General features: G+C 41.0%; 1 protein-coding gene across 3 annotated transcripts in view; it reads left to right on the forward strand.

Annotated features, from left to right (window-relative positions):
* cxxc5a (CXXC finger protein 5a) overlaps nucleotides 1-19,733 on the forward strand; it is a 49,006-nt gene that overhangs the window by 10,727 nt on the left and 18,546 nt on the right. For 2 of the 3 annotated variants that reach the window (XM_049591959.1, XM_049591961.1), the window contains exon 2: nucleotides 9,983-11,092. The gene's annotated coding sequence lies outside the window, so the exon portion shown is untranslated. The remainder of the gene's footprint in view (nucleotides 1-9,982; nucleotides 11,093-19,733) is intronic. The other variant, XM_049591960.1, reaches the window with a different exon arrangement.

Genomic DNA, 19,733 nt, shown 5'->3' on the forward strand with positions numbered 1-19,733 from the left:
TTGTGACAAAACATTTAAATTTCCTTTTTAATAAGATAAAGAAAGAAAAACAGAAAAAAGAAAACCTAAGACCTAGAAACTTCTTTGCTTATTACCTTGTGTCAGCTGGTTCAGCAGGTAAAATCTGTGTGCTCTCAGTCCCTCTGTTAAACACTGTTACATGTACTTCAGTAGATGATTCAATCAAACAATCAGTGTGCAGAGTCAGAGGTTAAAATGTAAGGAGAACTCAAAAACTACTGGCCTGTCTTTGAATGCGTTCATCTCAACTTTCTCGACTCATGATTGTTTCATATTCAAAGAGTTTCATCCGTTTATTTCCTAATCCAAACAATATCTAAAAGGTGTAACTACCTGACTGAATCAGGGGGATTACTCCTTGATTTGCCTCTTTATCATCATTCCATTTTTCACCATTATCAGCAGCAGCCATGACAACTGGTCCGAAGCACGAGAGTGACTTGTTTCAGTGCTTGTGATGCTCAGTTCCTTTTCATCTTCATTATTGCTCACGGCAATGAAAGCACTGAGGACACTGCTGTTCTTGTTAGGGACTTTGAAAAAGTTGGAACAGTGAAAAGTGTTTTGTTTTTTTTTGTTTTTTGCAACACACAGTCCGATTCTTGCTTTCCCCCCATGTTTCTAGTTTTCTTTGGGGCAGCACTTTACACAAGGCATTTTGAGGTCAAACTCCCTCTGTGTATTTTTTAGTCTGAACTTTTCTGTTCTTTGTTGTGGCAGACAGTACAGCCACACATGCATGTTAGTCCACTAGCATTCTTGGAACCCATCGGCTGTATTCGGCGTCTGACTTCCGGCAGACGGCGATACAGCCTCTGGGGGCAGACCCCCGATTTTTTGGCATTCCGGTTTGATTTGGGCGGAGGAGGTGAATTTACGTTTCCGACTTCCGTTTATATGTAAATAAATATGCTGAACCACTGCGATGGATTCAGAGTTTGCAGTGACGCCAATTATGTTCCGCCTTGTTAGTTCACGGCACAGGCCGTTTAACCTGGCAACAACTGCAGCCGGCTCAAACGTGATTGGTCAATATCATGCGGACTACAAACAGCCTACAACCGGAAACCAGGGCTCTTCCGCTCTTCTTCCGGAGGCAAGATCTCCGGGGTTTGCCTACAGACTCTACATTCACTGAATGTAGAGTCTGTATAGAGACTAGTCCACTAGCTAATCAGCGCTGCTTTGCATTGCTCTTATATGGCGTTTACCCATGGTAACGCTGTCCGGACTCTTGTGGGCGGAACGTCGTTGTCACAGAAACACAGTGCCCATCCTCTTGTTCCCCCCCTATGTCAACATTGTTTGCTCTCTCAGCACCGTTACCATTGTTAGCACTGTTTGCGATGTTTTCTGCTAGCTGCTGCCTCAGTCACCTCCATGTTGAGAGCCATGTGCAGGCATCCCAACTCGGATTCTAAATCATACAGTTTCTTTAAAAAACTGGCCATTTGATGTTTGGCTCATGTCATCCATTATGGGGTGACATGTGACTCAGCGACTCAGGGATCACACATGGTTTACCATAACAGATTTGCAGGACATCACATATAACAAAAATAATGGGACAAAACGCAAATGCAGAAAATTATGTACATTAGTGCTTGTAATAGTTTGGTTCAAGGTTACTGAAGGCAGTTCTGTTTCCTTTTCGAAGGATTCTGAGATGTGCTTGTGGTTCAAAATGATGCATTTTTTGAACAACGTGATGTTAACATACTGTAGACGAACATGACTGCTGTGTTTAGCTTTTAACAACATGCACCCAAGCAACCAGATCTCAAAAGTACGATGTTACACAATGTTGTGAGGGAACTGTAAACTAGAATGAATATGCAAACCAGCACCGAATGCTTTTACACCAAACATACCCCAGATGATTTGAAATGGAGCAGCAAGATAGTTGGCTTGATTTTTGTGTGCTTTGATATTTTTAGAAACACACTTATGCTAAAAAATTAAAAAGAAAAAAGGCTCATTACAACTATAAGTATAATGATGCATAACAGGGGCGTAAATATAGATAGCGCAGACAGTGCAACTACACTGGGGATGGAGGGGTGGAGGGGCCCATAGAGAAAGTGAGCCCTTGCAAGTGATTCAGATTGCCACCTTTGAAATATACCTGACTTCAAAGACAAATGATAAAAATATAACTAATTAAACAAATTTAAAAACAGTGCAGTTTGCTATATATATCCTCAAAAAGGCAAACCCATCTGCGTCATGGTTTTCTTTTTTCCTTTTTATTTATTTATTTTGTTTTAAAATAGTGAGCACTTAGTTAAAACAAAATGGTATGCTTTTATATAAGCTACAAAATTTATAAATATACTATGAAAACTATTCAATTAAATGATTACTTTCTTACTTTCTTTGATATTTTTGACAGATATGCAATGGTGATTGCTGGGTAATACATATGTTGATGTTGTCCAATGTCAAGTCTCCATTTGTGCATGATATTGTGCACGAGGGCCCATCGTAACTTCCTTACGCCACTGGCACATAATGCAGGATTAAATACTGTACCTCTAATCGAAAAGTTGACCCGTTTGTGCCCTAAATGTTTTCTATTTGGCGTTTAGACCCAGGATGTTTTACTAAATACATACAAATAAAAAAAAGACCTTGATTTTGAAGATGTTAAGACTACCATAATTTGTTTTGGATGCATGGTCATTTTGATGATAATCAAAACTGGCACCCTTGTTGAATCTGTTCTGAAGCAAACCTGAGGTGACTGTTGCTCATGTTAGAACATCTACAGATTTATAACACTTTGAATCATGAGTTTGAATAGTGAATTTCCAATCAAAACCTTGGGACCAGTTTCTCTTCAAAAGAACATCACTAAAAGCAACAGGATGTGACGGGAGCATCAAACTTTATCTACATTTTGAGCTCTTCAGAGGCAGCATTAAGTGAATAATGTTTGAGCAATCACTGAGACTATCAGTGGTATGATTCGTTATTTATCTTAAAAGCATACTTTTTGTATCTCTACGCCTAATCACTATTTTAACTCTTACATTCACATTTCTCCTATTCTCAGCCAGCCTCTGTCACCATTATGACCACCTGCCACTAGATGGGGCCCTAACCCTGATTTTAACTGCAACAACAGCAACAGCTGGTCGGCCTGCACTGCTACAGGAGTGGCAGTGTTTGCTGCTTCACATTTAGAGACATGATAATTTGGGAAAGTAATGACACTACTCATTTGGTGTTAAAAGCTAAACAGTTGTTGATGTAATTTTGTCATGCTTTTTTGTCCTCATACTGTCAGTCAAGACAATGGAGCCTCTTGCTTCCTGACAGATGAGGCTGAGTGTGTGATTAGTGGCAGGATGAGTAATAAATCTCTAGAAATGGAGCCAGCGTTGCTCATCAGGCAGCAGGCCTCTGCAGTGTGGAGCTGCAAGCTCACACAAGGCGTGACTGACTTCAGGCTTGTTCAGCAGGACGGGAAAACACACCGCAAAATCCCTAACGCTTTGGAGGCTCGGTTGATAGCAGAGTGTGCAGTGGACGTGGTGTGTCCTTGAAGTTTCCAATATTGCTGGAACAGATAAATCAGAGAGTGGTGATGAAAGTAGAGGGAAACTATGTTGGATTTGTGCTGGTGCTCTCACTCTCAGTTCAGCATTGAAATCAAATATAATTGAGTCATATTTTATTATATTTTATACACGAAAATGACTAACTGCCAAGTCGGATTTACTGCTTTAAAAAGCGTCACATTGCTTTGAGATGACATGTTCTTGGAAGTGACTTACTGAGTCTCACATGTACAGAGGAAACGTGTGAAAACCTAATTTTAAAAGAGATTTACTTTTTTTAAAATCAGGTTCTCAGGTGTCAAGTGTTTCTGCAGTGGCAATGACCTGTCGGCAGCTGCGCTAGTTGACCCCTCCTTTTAAACACTGTTTTTGCTGGCATGCCGTCCTGGCACAATGGTAGGAGAAAATGGCACTGAGAAATGGCTTCTTCCAACATTATATACCGACGCTTATACAGCTGTTCCCACATAATTAACTCACAGTTATTTGCAGTCACGTCGACAGCACAGGCCATTAATTAAGTCACAAGCGATTCAATTACATCACAGGCAAAATGTCTCGGCTCCTACCAATAACAATTCACAAGTATATTGAGCATGGATACACTCATTTTTCCTTTCTTGTTACCCTGACAGCACATTGTCTGTGTCATGTCCTGAGAACCTGTCTTGAATTAATTTTTCTCACTTCCAGATTAGCTAATCTGGATTTAGCAGAGATAGGATGTTTTATTCTGATCGATTTGTCTCACAGCTTAAAGTCAGGGGCTTTCACAGCATAAAAATCACATTACTATGGTCATACTGAAGGCCTCAATCCAAAGTATTCCTAAAACTGTAGTCCAACCTAAAATACACCAACAATATTACAAATGTTTAATTATGATACTGCCTTTGGATAAACTGATTTTGTTCAAAGAATAGATGGACTTTTGGGAAATGCGCTCATTCACTTTCTTGCTAAGAATTAGGTGAGAAGATTGGTACTGCTTGTACATTAACTATGGAGCCCGAGCCTGGAGGCATTCAGCTTATCTTAGTATAAAGATCAGGAGGAGGAGGAGAAAATGAGAAGAGAAAACAGCCTGCTTGGCTCACTGTGATGATCAAAAACACGCCTAAACCTACACCTGTAAAACTCACTAACAACAATAACTATAGTAACTTATTTGTTTATTCCGAACAGAAACCAAAACGCTAAAACAAAACTTTTATGTTTTACACCCAGTTTTATGCTGGAGCTATTTCTCTCTGAACTCAGTGACTTACTGAAGGTTGTGAGAAGAAACAGCAACTGGAACACTGTGCTCTCCAACAGCTGGTAAAATTTGGTGACAGATGATCTGTGGTATTCTGCAGGAAGTGACATCACCTGGCACCAAAGAGCAGCCAATGAGAGAGCTGGGACCTTTGTTTGTTGCCAGTAGATGTCTGGTTTCACACATGTTTAGTTTTGGGATGGTATCATTGTGTAAAGTTGAATTCATCATTAATAATATGAGGAGATAGGGTTATATTTATAGGACTTAAAATTTTCAGTAACAAGACAACAAAGGGAAATCGTAGGCACCTTTAAAGACTGTTAGATTGTCGAATATTAGAACTCACTGCTGATTTATTTAGATAGATATATAGAGGCGAGTGTGGGGTGAGTCTGATGATGTTTATTAATGCAGATAAGAGTAAGGGGTTAAGGAAATCTAAAAAGTCTGTGTGTGTGCTGCTGAACAGAAGTGTAAGCTGAGAGAGAAACAGACAGAAGAACAAGAAGCCAGCCTCTCCGAAATAAGGGCGATGTTGAAAGTGTGTAACAGTGATCATTTAGAGGGTTTACAGGGCTTGCAACATTCCTCAGTATTGGAGAAAACTGATGTTCGTGCCTCGCCCTGCTCCCTTCATCCCTTACGTACCTCTTTTTGGGCTGTCTTCGGGGGCTTTCCTACGGTGCTGGTCATGTGTGCAGCTGGGGATGGAGGCCATGCAACGCTAATCCTCCTCCCCAGCTCAGGAAAGTACCCTGCCTCCCTGTGCAGAACGAAAACAACAAAGAGCTGAGTGTGGCTGCAGCCTCCGGGGTTCAGTGCACCCACCAGAACATGTCCAAGAGTCACAGCTTGCTGCTCCCTCCTACCCATCTATCCATGCATGACTCTCCTTCTCTCTCGTGCTTTCGCTCTTTTGACCCTCTTTTCAACCTATGAAAGACAGGCGCGATTGCCGAGTACAATGTAATGTTCCTCCGTTTCAAACCAGAGATAGAGGACTTTGGAAGGTCAAAAGGGAGGACACGCAGAATGCTGCAAAAGAGAGAAGACTGTGGTCTGAGTGGGTTTTATGGAGGCAAAATTGCTCCTCTTCATGTTACATCATTCCATATGACTGTATCATTACGATGAAGTAGTCTAAAACCCTGAATGGAAACATGGAACGACCAGTGTGTGTCATTGCATCGAGGGTTACTTTATCTAAATGTTTATATATAACCCTTTTTGAATCAGGACATGAACTGGTTCTAGAAAGACCCCCTAAAATTCAAAGCAGTGTTTGACCATCACACCAACAAGTGTTAACTTAACATGAACAGACTGTCCCAAAACTTGTGCTGCATATCAAATAATTAAATACTATCAGTAATTTTATTAGCAATGCTAGCGGCATGGCTCTGGGGATATCCGTGTCTGTAGGTCAGCTGGCCCGCCACTTTGGTCCAGACTAAATTATCTCAGGGGACACACATTGATGTCCCCCCTCAGGATAGATTGTAATAACATTTGTGATCCTCTGACTTTTCATCTGGTGCAATCATCAAGTCAAGATTTCTGTGTCCAATACTTGCAAAAATAATGACATTCCCATTAGCCTCGGCTGTAGGCCCTCTCTTCAGAGCTAATTAGCAAATGTTAGCATGCTAACACGCTAACTTAGATGGCAAACATGGAAAACTTTATACCAGGGCTGGACGATCAATGGAATTTTTATTTTCAATTATGATTTTGGCCTTCTATAATTATGAAAACAAGATAATCGAGATAAAACAATTAATGTGCTGCATTTTATTTTGCAATGTAGCTCTTTTTTTGTCTTGTGTTATAAATCCAGCGCATCCCTTTTCTTTACAGGGGTCCTCTTTTGCCCCTCCACAATTTCCAAACTCACTTTCAGTGAGACTGTGGCATGTTTAGTTCAGCTCAAGCCTGCTTTTCAATTGAATTATATTTAAAGTTTGAGAAAATCCATAGTTATAAAGACACTTTTTTTAATGTTTAATAAAGGCTTTATGTTTCCAAAGTCAGGGAGTAATCTATTAAATAAGTGTGATCTCAATATTGGCCAAAATAATAATCGAGTAGCCCTTCCTCACACCTTTATTTATACCTATATCTCTATACTGTTGTACCTTTATTAGCTGATGGTATTATCATTGTGAGAATGTGCTGACGTTAGCATTTAGCTCAGAGCATAAGAGAGACTCACATTGCAGACCCTTAGTCTAGCTGCATGTCAGTAAAAAGATAAGCTCTGCTGGATGACAAAGGGAAATGTTGGCTGTTTGTTAGACAAAATCAATTATTTAATCATTTAAATGATGGCAATCTGGCCTTATACCAGGATTCATCCAGCATTGATGGGGCTCGGTGCTTAAAAGAGAGCAGTGAACCGCATAGAAAAGTCCAGGGTGACATCATATGAACTCTGCCTTATAGCACAGTGATTTATCACTTAAAGACAACCTTTGTAACAGCTACATGTCAAACACAAGTAGCTTTAAAGGAGAAGTCACAACATCACATTTCTCCCTGATATGTGTTTGGCTGATGAAAATAACAGTAGCTAGTTTAATCTCAGTCTTCTCATGTTTGGGATAAAAGTAGCAGTGAAACATTTGTAGTCAACTTTTCACTCTGAAGTGTGTTGTTAGATCAAATTCTCACCCCAAACCTCGTCGCTTATTTTGGTGAGTCTGTTTTGAAAAGTCACCTAACCTGAGACTGAGGGGATTGGTCTGCAGAAAAACAACACAGGTGTGAAAAGGCAGACAGTGAACACACCAGGGACATGTGATACTGGAAGCAGCTTTCTGAAATAGAAATGGATCTTTGCTGCAATACATTTTGTTTTGTTGGTCTTTGAATGTCCTCAGCTGCACTGGTTGGTGGTCTTTTAGGCCAGTTTCGTGATGATCACACTATAGCCAGGTGACAAGCTCATTTCCTTACAGCACAAAACTAAATGAAATATTTTATGTTCTCTGACACTATTCTGTCTATACCAGGGTTCGGCAACCTTTACTGTTAAAAGAAAAAAAAATCTGTCTGGAGCAGCAAAACGTATTTGCATAAAGATAACAGCCTCTTCAGTCTAAATTAGCCCATCAACATTATGAATAGGTCTAAATAAGTGTTCATTAATAGGATTTTCTACAAGGTGGCTACCCTGTGGTGGGCTGTTTATAGTTATTTAGTACTTTAACTCAGTTCTTTAGTGAATGAATCTATACATACGTGATTAAATGCTTTATTTTTCTCCAAGACCTTTCCTTTTTTGGATTTGGATCCATAGCTAGTCTTGCTAGAGAGACTCCAGGCTCGCCACCGCTACTGAAGTTCAGCAAAATTCAGATGAAAAGGCACCAGGTCGTGAACGTATGATGTAAATTTAACATAATGAAAATCAATGTATAGGCTGCACATTTTTACAGATGTAGAATGCAGTAATCACTTTAGGCCTACAACAATGACAGGTGAAAATCTGAATGTTAAAAAATAACCATTAATCATTTCTATGAAATTTCATGTCAAAGACACAGGAAGCAGATGGATAGGGTGTTAAGAGCCGCATAGGGCTCGGGAGCCACAGGTTGCTTACCCCTGGTCAGTACATAAATGTAAAACAGCAATATTGCTTTTCTGGGAATTTTTCAGGATATTTAGCCCTTGACAAACTTTTATAGCAAGATCCCACTGATGGTTGTTTTTGTAGCCCCACATATCACCAACAAAGGAAACTGATTGGACTGATGTATGTCTACAATGAGTACTAGAGGATTGTGTGTGTGAGGAATTAAAGTGATATTTTTCCACTGCCTTCATTCATTTCTTTTCAAACATGTTTTAATAATTCAACCACACTGCAACACTTCATTCATCATTTCCTGGTTGTGATGACATCACTGCAGTTGGATCACAATAACTGTTGAACAGTCCACAATGCAACAGGTGTAACAGAACAGAAAAGAGTAATACGGCAAGATGAAGGATATTATAAAAATATCATTTTCACATTTTTCTTTGCTGAAGCCGAGCAGCTCTGCGGAAGTATCAAAGCACATAGCCGTGTAGATTTACCAAACACATCCTGGGGAGGATTTAATTTGGAATTTTAAGTAATAATGTGACTCCAAAATGAGATACCCATCACTTTAATAAATGACACCCATTCTTTTATAATGATAGCATTTATTGCTTGGTGCTGATAATAGATGTCATCTGAAGACATTTTCTAACAGACCTTGATTATGTTTCCTCAGTATTGCATGATGAATGTTAAGGGTTTTCCCAAACAATATTAAAAATCTCTATTTCAAGGGTGACCTGGCCAAGAGGGCAGCATAAAACATTGATACAAGTCACAACAAGGCAAACAGACATATACAACTGTCACACACAACAAATTAATTAAAAAAACCCTGCAGTATCCAATCAACAAGTAATACAAGAACAATTATAATGTGGGCACAGTTTCTAAAATGATTTAGAAACAATCACATTGACTAAAAGAGCTAATTTCTTCATCCTTTAATATCAACTTGAATTCCGCCACAGTGACCAGCTTTGCCAGTTTCAGATCCCTCTAGATTATTCCAGGACAGAGGAGCAGTATATTTAAAAGCTTTTTAAATAAAAAAATAAAACTTTAAGCTCAATCAGTCATATGAAGGATGTTTGCTGTACTACATTTTGGGTCTTTAAAGTTTTATATAATATTACAATAAGGTTTTTCCAGCTTGAAAATACCAAATAAAAGGATATTTTTTTACAAGTTTCCAATTCAGTGTCATATTACGTTGAGAAAAGTATGTTTGAAAGAAGTGCAAACATTTAAAAACAAGTGGCAGATTGAAGATTTTTGTTTTAAGTCATTATTTTACACTCAATCAATTGTAAGATAACTTAGTCTGGGTGATTACCTTTACTGTTTACGCGTTTGGAACACAAATCCCGTGCGTAATTACACATTTGGTGGCTTTTCGACTTTAGTATTTACTAAGTGAGTGTCATGTTTATGAGAGCCAGAGCATATTTGTTTGCAGGGAGGTTGGTTGGCTACTGGCAGAGTTGGTAGAACACCCCCTCCTCTCTCATTCTCTCTCCCTCTCTGTCTCTCTCCCTCTCTCTTCAGCTGCCGCGATATTTTCCAGCTCTGGAGCCTCAACCGCACAGCTCGATCGATTCGCATTGATTGTCCCTGACGAGCTGCTCCACTTTCTAGCCAATGTCAGCCAGTCTGCGATCGGGAAGGAGAGAAATGAAGGAAAATCTCTGCCGCCCTGGCGGTGTCATTTCCACACACTTGGGTTGGCCGCCTGCCAGCAGACAGGACAGTCGAAAGAGGTGGAGTGGACTCTGGGGCTGAGCGCGAGGAGGAGCGCGCAGGGGATGAGGCTTCATTTCTGTCAGCTTCGCATGGTGGATAAACTCTGTTGTCCAAATAAATTGATGGGGAGTGTTTACCCTCCACCACCCTGCGTGCGTCCTGACAAAGAGGTCACTCCTTTACGCGAGAAAACAGTGTTGAAATCATGCAAGAAAAATGTCACAAAAATGTGGTAATGCAAATATTAACAGTGAAAAATAATCTTTATTTAAGCCTATTATATTTTGTATCCTCTTATAATTAAAAAAACATCACCCCTTATTTGGGCACTTGAATGTTGCTCAAATGATCCAATTACTTTCTTTTTATTGATAAATAAGTGATGCATTTTATTATTTGGGATAAAGGGTGATTTTAAAAAAACAGCATTCAGGAAGTGTGTAGTTATCAGCAGTCAGTTTAATTCTGAATCATCACCTCTACCCTCAGCTGTCCTGAAATCACACTAACCCTCGCGGCCTCTCTCGGGTTTATTATTGCCTGAGCCCGGAGCGCGCGCACCGCGCAAAAGTCCACTTCGGTTTTTCCGCGAAGCTCCAAAAATCTATGAAATGTGTTTGCATGTTCCTCTCTGCAAGCGGGGATGTAGAGGTGGGATTGCAAGGACCGAGAAAGCTGGGGGAACCCACGCGTTCAGCCTCAGAGAAAGTACGCTTTTCCCAAATAACTGACGGTGAATATTTTTTTTCTTTTCACATTTGTCATTAACAGACAGCCACTCTGTAGGATTGTGTTCTCGGAGAATAAGCTTTTTTTTCTGCCCTTTTCTTTTTTTTTGTCACCATTCTGCACGGCAGGCTGAGAGACGGACCGCTCGGACTGTGGGAGCCCTCCCCTCTGCTCGGATCTGCTTTGGTAGGTGCGAATAAAATGGGCCCGTGTTTGCAAATATGCAGATACATGGAAGGGGAGGGAGGAGGGGTGGTGATGATGGGGGGGATCATACTTTGTTGAAGTCTGCTGAAAGTTGGGATGTCATCTTCTTATAGGATCAAGTTATAGCGGGATGAACCGGGGCTCTTCTGTGTATATCCTCAAATGTGCGACTGCAGACCGTATGCTGGTACCGCAGATAGGCTACCGTGCTCATAGATCACTGAGTCCAGACAAAAGACAGCTATTTTGATCCGCTTTTACTCTTGAAAGGAAAAATTAAAATAGGTTTTAAAACCGCCGGTGATTGCATAGGTAATGATGCTTCAGCACTGTGCCGGGATGATGGGGATATATTACAAGCTGCTGTCAGTTTTTCTAAGAACAATCATGTCTTTTTATCTAATAAGTCGCCTCCAGATATGGACACTGAGCCAAAAGCCCCATGCGTTATTGTGAATCAGCTGTTAATGATGCGCGCTAAACTTGACGCTTCCAGTTAATGAGCGAAATGATAAACGCGCATTAGAGTCGCATCATGCTTACATCTGACACCACACACATCCTCATCGCCAACCTGTACAATGAAAGTTTTATTTAACCATATAGAAACATACACTAGAAAAAGAGATGGCACAGGTTTCCACGCGCGTAACGAGAGTTTTTTTTTTTATTTCCAATCGTCTTATTCTTCTTATTTTTCTCCGGGCATCATTAGAAAGTTCCCAGGTACGCCAGCTTTCACCGCGCTACCCGGAGATTTACAGTCACCCCCTCCACCCCCCCTGCAATCCGCCACCAGTATCGCAGATCCAAGCGCTCCATATGTTTGCGAATAATTTGAAGTCACAGTATGCACGGCTGTGCTTGTTTTTCTCCTCGAACTTTTTGTGTGCGCATAGCCTCATTAGGGAGAATAAGACGCAGCAGGTTATGGACAATGGATGAAGCCTCGAGTGTTATTATTGTCACCGGGCTTTTTAACTTCCTCTGCCCGTGTGTGCGTCTGATGGTGTGTGCGTGTCGGTGTGCGCGCGCCAGTCGACAGGAGGTGGGAGGAATAGAGAATGTGTAGCTCACCGGAGACAAGTACAGGAGTCCGCAGACAGCGCGTCTGGACGGGGGGGTTGGAGAGGAGAGGGGAGGGGAGGAGAGGAGGGGGGTTTGAACGCTGCATTTGCATCGTGCATCGCCTGAACTAATGCATTAAGTATTCTAATAGTCAGCTGCACCAGAGTCTGTGGCGGGCCAAATGCCTCATAACCCTGCAGGAAATTAGACAATCTTTTTTTTCCCCCACCTCTGTTAAAAAAGCTGCGATTACCTGGCACCTGCGCATGCAGTGACGTCAGTGACGGAAACTTGTTAGGAGTTATTCAATACGCTGAAAGGGGTAAATTGTCCAGTGAACTTGATTTGATTAAAATTAGCAGGCAATTTGTTTATTCAATTCAAAACATGTAAATGATTCAGGATTTATTGTTGAAAGAAAGTTGAGTTTATCCCTTTAATGTGTTCATCACATTGCTAAACTAAATTCATTCCTGTTTTTCATTGGACTCATAAGTGTTAGAATAGCCTGCTGTGGGGACCAAGTCAATGTGTGTTAAATATTTAAGCAGCCATGATAGAAAAACATCCCACATTTTGGTTAGATTTTAGTTCTGAATTAGATTATAGCCCTGCATTCTGAAAAATAATGGGAAATATAAACACACATTGGCCCTTAATGTTTTCCTCCAATCCTCCGTCACCTATTGATTGAACCTATTGAACTACTGAACCAACCAACCATTCATCCATCAGTCAGTTGTCACTGTATTGCGGACTGACGTTCATTCTTACACATGAACAAAAACTGTTTATTCGGGGAAACTGTTAAAAATGTGGAGCTATTACGAGCTGAGAGCTGCGTGTGAGTGTTAAACGAGCTGTTCATGCTCATACAAGTATCATAGAGCTGACAACATTCACCCGGCACCACCGCGGCTGTTAGGAAGTACTCATCATTTGTATTACCGTGAATGTACAGTATTATCTATTAAAGCACCACTTCATCCACCAATGATTTAGGCTCAAAAGTTTTTGTAAACGCTCCTCATACACTGAAGACCTCTGCTTGTACACACCAGATTTCACCAGTGATTCATACACTGAACCTCTGACATATTTAATCGAGCTTTTGAATGGTTTTACAATGTTTGGACACACTGTGTAGGCTGGTGTAGGTGTGATATGACCGGCTTTGCTTCAGGTATACAGAATGTACTGATCATATTTGTGTCTCTCGTGGCTTAAAGGAAAAGTTTTTGGAAATGTGCTCGTTCGCTTTCTTGCCAAGAGTTGGAGTAGATGAGAGGATTGATACCACTAATGTTTGTACTTTAAAGATGAAGCTACAGCTAGCAGCCAACTAAAAAGACAATTTGACGTTTTAGCGAGGGTTACTATTTCATGGTCAGCACCCGTAACTTCCTGGAGTCTCCGCTGGTTGCCTGGTAACTGGTCCTGGCCAAGAAATAGTTCAGCACATAACCCCTGTAAAACACACGTTGATTTTTGTATGGATTAAACAAACTGGATATCACACGTTAATTGCTGAGCTACAGAGATGTTAAGCGGATTTTGTAATGGACAGAGCCAGGCTAGCTGTTTCCCTCTGTTTCCAGTCTTTATGCTAAGCTAAGCTAACTAACTGTCACCTGGCGGAAGCTTCATATGAAGAGTTTTCACCAAAATGTTGAACTTTTCCCTCTGTGTGAGCATCTGTCTCAGGTCATGAATACTGAGCTACAAGTTGTATGCAAATTATTAGAAACAAACCTATACATGGACTGAGGGAAACTATTTTCAGGCAGCATGGTCAAGTAGCATATAGGTTGACAGCAAAAACAGAATTTCTCTCAAAGGATCAATACAGTATTCTGTAGAGCTGGAATATCTGGATAAAAACACCACATTTCACATTCACATGACACTCTTTTCATTTCTGCATTTCATGAGGCTGTTTGCACAGAATTTGGAGCTGACTGGCAGAGAGAGCAGCTACAGTATATCTGAACTCAGACTCAGTTTTAAACTATTAGTTGTTTACACAAAATCAAGCTTCATACGCAAATGAATACCCTTATGTCATGTATCAACCTATTGCGCATTTTGTTAATGACATTCAAACAGATTTTCAGGTTCTGCAGATCTGCTGCTGTTGACAAAGTGACAAAGTCACTAAGCTGACATCACTCAGCTAGTTCCGCAAAACAAGGCATTAATGTCAAGATTTCCACTAAGTGTATTTACTGAATGAACAGCAACATTTATAATCGCATTAAGAGCGTTGTGTTATTCCTCCTCAGGCCAGTCAATATTTTGTCGGCTACACTAAATGACTTATTGACCATTAAAACTAGAGTAATTGTCCAGCACTCAGACTTTCTTTCCTTAAAGTGTAAAGAACAGATCCAGTTTTGCCTATAATGAAGATCAAGCATCAAAGAAAACCGTCCAAAAAGTTGCACTAACGCGGAGTGACTGTTCCTGCTGCAGTTTTATATTTACCTAAACAAGAAGCCGCCAGTTATTTTTGTGGATGCTTCGATTGCAGGTTCAGATCATGCCTCTCAGGCCACACCTGCACTCTGCAATGTCCAGCTGAGGGGACTGGTTGATCTGAGAAAGGCTGTAGCACCGTATTGATCATTCACACCATTTATACCCATATCTTTATCTCTGTCCGCCAACCCTGTGCAGCATGTTGAAGACACACTCAGGGAAATATCAGGTATAGCTAATATTTACACCTATTTTTATGCTGAGATGGCTTGAGGTGCAAAAAATGCAGCTCCTATTGGTTTCAACACGTGACTAGTAATTACAGTGTTCTTGTCAGGGCATTCACAGACACCTGAGGTGTAAGGCTTTAAATATGAAACACAGCATTAAAGGGGATCTATTATGCTTTTTCTTGTTTTTTGTCAAATATGCTTATGCAATCTTCCAGTGTCAGATGTTCATATTAAATGTGGCCAATGTTTTAAATAATGAAGTAAAAATAAAAGTAGCCAAATCCTGTGAGAAAGTACCTTAGGCTTCAGACCGTGCTGAATAGACCTACTCTCTTTTTACAACGGTTTCTTAGTACTTTCGAGACAAGCTGAGGTCAGCTCATGACAGTTTTCTTTATATGGTTATCTGCCCCAAGCACGTTACTGCAATGCTACATGTAGCTACATGCTAATGTCAGGGAAACCTGTAATCTTGCCGATGTTATTAATTTCTCCCCAGTTTCAGATCATATTACTGCTCGAACATGTCCAGGAGTGAAGATTTTGTTTTAGAAGCTTTGGTTTGCTATACTCTGTACAGTCAATCCCTGATGTTGGAGCCATAATATAGTTTTTGTGTGTTTATCCTTATCTAAACACAAGGTAGATATAAATATACACATGCAGTTATTAAACTGAACACAGGGTGGAGCATTCATGTGTGAAGTGCATATAGGCAAGCTCCAGGTAATGGAAATCAGGTGTGTGGAATAGGAAGCAAACAGTTTTTGACCGTGTTATGCAAGCGTGTCATATAATCATGAAGTATCGGCGTGTAAAACTGAACTTGCTGAATGGAGTAACGGATGATATGGACAATGCTGTGGCCCTACTATATTATGGTTAGCATGTGTATATTGTATTGAGAATAAGTTCATTCATTCATCCATCTTCTAACTGCTTCATCCTCTTGAGGGTCGCGGGGGGGCTGGAGCCTATCCCAGCTGACATCGGGCGAGAGGCAGGGTACACCCTGAACAGGTCGCCAGACTATCGCAGGGCTGACACATAGAGACAAACAACCATTCACACTCACATTCACACCTACGGACAATTTAGAGTTACCAATTAACCTAGTCCCCAATCTGCATGTCTTTGGACTGTGGGAGGAAGCCGGAGTGCCTGGAGAGAACCCACGCTGACACGGGGAGAACATGCAAACTCCGCACAGAAGGGCTCCCACGCTCGGGATCGAACCGGCAACCCTCTTGCTGTGAGGCGAGAGTGCTAACCACCACACCACCGTGCCACCCTGAGAATAAGTTGATCACCAAATTCAAAGAGAATAACACGCACTGGACATTGGTTTATTCTCAGCCCAGAACACGCATCCAGAACGTGTTCACCTGTTTGCCCCTCAGCGGCTTGTTTAGACATTTTGTTTTGTAAAAAGTCACTACACCTGACTGGAAGTACATTGCTACATGTAGCTAGCTACATGCTAACGTCAGAGAAACGTCTTGGTTGCCGATGTTATTTTCCCCTTGATTTTGGATCATATTCCCGCACGTGTAATGAATATGTCACACCAAAGAAAAAAACATGTTATTGACCTCCCAGCCAAATTTGAATGATTAAAAAAATTGGCATGTATATAGAATAAAATTTCAAAATTGTGAACAAATGAGCAGTACTTCCTGTCCACTGAAGGAGCTGAAATGACGATCCAGTCGCTGTGAAACTGACACTCTTGAATAGCTAAGCCAGGAGCACAAAGCGCACACACACCTTGAGCTGAAAAACGAGCCGCTGCGCAGCGACAGACTCTCATTCAGCAGCTAACAGCAACTAACATAAGCACAAAGCGCACACCCACAGCAGTGAGCAGTCACTGCTGGCTGGCCGGTAGCTGATTTGGCCAGAATAACTGAAAGATGCGTTAGTAAAGGCTATTTAGCTTGTGTTTATTTGCTTATGGCATTTATCAGAGTTGTTTATTCACATATTTATTAGACTGAAAGACCCAAGAGAGCTTGTGGGATGTAGCGAACTCATTGATCACACACAGTGAGCAAACAAAGCGACAGTGATTGCTGTGATTTTGCCTTACCTGGACTTTAAAAGCTTTTATTGGTGATGTGTCATAGTAGAAAGTGTCACTTTATTATGGCAGAAGGATACAGAAGAAACACTGACCAATCAGAGCAGACTGGGCTTTTTTTGTGCTCAAATGGAACGTGTCAGACAGTAGGTGAATACAGGTGTTGCAGCAAAGACAGCATGTGGAAAATAAAGTGTTTTTTTTGACCATTAAAGCATGCAAACAGGTTCTAGTTGAAGCCCAGAATACAAGTATGAACCTGGAAATGAGCATAATAGGTCCCCTTTAAGTCTATAATATCGCAGGAAATCGAGTAAACGTGCTCAAAGGACAAAATAACACCAATTATCTGGTTTCAGCAGTATGGCATTGCCACTCTCAGTACTACAGGCAGTTGTGGCTTAGGATACAGTTCACATAAGGACATAAAACCTCCTCTGTAAATGATGTGGCAAAGGGATCTGAAGAGCCATGACGCTGGAAGTCGAGGAGGGTGATTAGCCTAAGACTAAACGCCACGCTCAGGGGTTGATGATGATGGAAAGAGTGTGACTGATAGGCCTGTATGGATGAAAGGCAGATGTGCACACACACACACACACACAGCAGAGGAGGGTGAGCATCAGGCTAAAATAGGTGACCATGCTTTCATTCGTTACACAGTGTGGTAGACCAAAGCAACAAATGTGGTGTGGTGCAAACACAACCTGTAAACATGGACGATACAAATCTGTGTCCATGTGTTTGTCATTCCAGACTGATTTGGTAGTTTTTGTATTTTTTTGTGACAGAATATTGGCGTTGAAATGCAGTTTGAATGCAGCAATTGTCAAATTGACAAATTGTTTTTGATGTGTGCAGATGAAAAAATATTAATAATTTCTACAATCACATTCATTTCTGTTTTACAAATCACAAGAAAGCTATTGGCCATTTAATACTTGAATTTTCTGTGTTATTGTCACATTTATCTGCTTGTTTTTCCATAAAGATTGTATAGTTTTATTAGCACTGAGAAGTGTTGTTAAGTAGGCAGAAATCTGAAAAGACAACCACAGGCATATACACGCACTTCATACAGATACCCAGTTTTTCCTGGACATCAGTATATTTTTTTTGCAGAGCTGCCCACAGCACATTCGCTTAGTCCCTCTTTACCCGGTCTCTCTCGCACTCTATCCACCTTATTTTCAAACACGGAAGTAAATAGTGATCAACTTCTGTGTTTTTGTGTGTGACTTCCGTTCAGCTGCTTTCCCTCATCGGAGCTAACGGTGCAAGCTAATTTTTTTCAATTTTTAATTGTTTATGTTAGTCAGTCAGTTAGTTAGTTAGTTAGTCTGTGTATTTTATATAGTTAACTGTGCCCACATTTCCATTATCCGGTAATTGCCGGTAAAAATAATTCCCTCTAAACGCGAATAAATCGCACGTCAATCAAAAACTATGAACCAAAAAAGCACAATCTATCCCAAGTGAGACAAACTGCTTGATCCCCGTCTAAAGTGTACCAGCAGAGAACCTGCAGAACCGAATCAGCGAAAAAACACACCAGGCTACACAGCCTCTCTACCTGAGCAGCTGAAGCTGCAGCTCGCACCCTCAACACACAGACACACAGACACACAGACGGTGCTTCTGCATGCCAGCCAAACGTGTGCGTGTGTGAGGTGTACGCTGCTTTTCTATCTTTTTTTCCTTTCCTTTCTTTCTTTCTGTCAGCGACATACACTCCCTAAAACAGGACGGGTTGTTTTTATTGACTAAGTTGATCATTAAGCCATAGTGATGCACGGATCGGCTCTGATAGTACGCGAATCAGCATGTACGCATCAACCATCCAGCCGTTACAACATGATTGAGCTAACAAAGCAGTTTTGTGTTGCTGTGTGTGGTATTTATTCAGTTTTGGGAAATCACGATGTCTAGAAAGCATCAGTGGCTACAGCTGACAGGGTCAGCTAACAGCAGCGGTAAAGCTAACATCAGGACGTCATCTGTTAAAAGCCTTCCGTTGTCGGATACGAAACTACTCCAGTTAGCTCAATCATGTTGTAACTAAGACATCCGCTGGAAAAAATATTTTTTTCACAGACCGTTTGTTGAGTTAACACAGACACTGCTAACAGCTAACGACTAACAGCTAACAGTTAGCCCAGCTAATCTACGATAACCATGTTATTAATTACACACACAGAAATAGTAATCTTTGTTCAATCATTGTGTTTATAGACTTTACAAACATCAGATTAGTCTAAACGGTGATATAGTGACGTGAAAAATGTGATATATATATTTATATAGCTAAACTCAACAAGGTAAACAACAAGGTGATTCCCATTTACACAGTGGTCAAGAGTGCTGGACCGGAAGTGTCGCACAAAAAAACAGAAGCTGGCTGCGTTCTGTTTTGCCTCTGTGTTTCCGTGAAAAATAAGGTGGATTGGACCACAAATAAGACAAGAATTAGCTGCTAGCCACCCCACGGTCCCTCTGCCTTACCTCTCGCTGCTGTGGACTGCTTACCCTCTGAAGAGCTGGCAGCACCTGTGCTTGGTCTAACTTGTGTAACGGCAGCAACAGAAAGTTTGGGGTGTCTGGGCTGTCCAGTCCCCCTGAGCTGGGATTTTCCCCGGTTGGATTCGAGCTGCTTTTGCCCGCCCTCCTCCCGATGAGGAGGCCTGTTGCGACAGGGAATGAGGAACACTGTGATTCGAGGCTCTAGCTAACTTTTGCTGCATAAACATGGTCTTGAAGCCAC

This window comes from Epinephelus fuscoguttatus, linkage group LG12, assembly GCF_011397635.1.
Source record: "Epinephelus fuscoguttatus linkage group LG12, E.fuscoguttatus.final_Chr_v1".
Lineage (NCBI taxonomy): Eukaryota > Metazoa > Chordata > Actinopteri > Perciformes > Serranidae > Epinephelus > Epinephelus fuscoguttatus.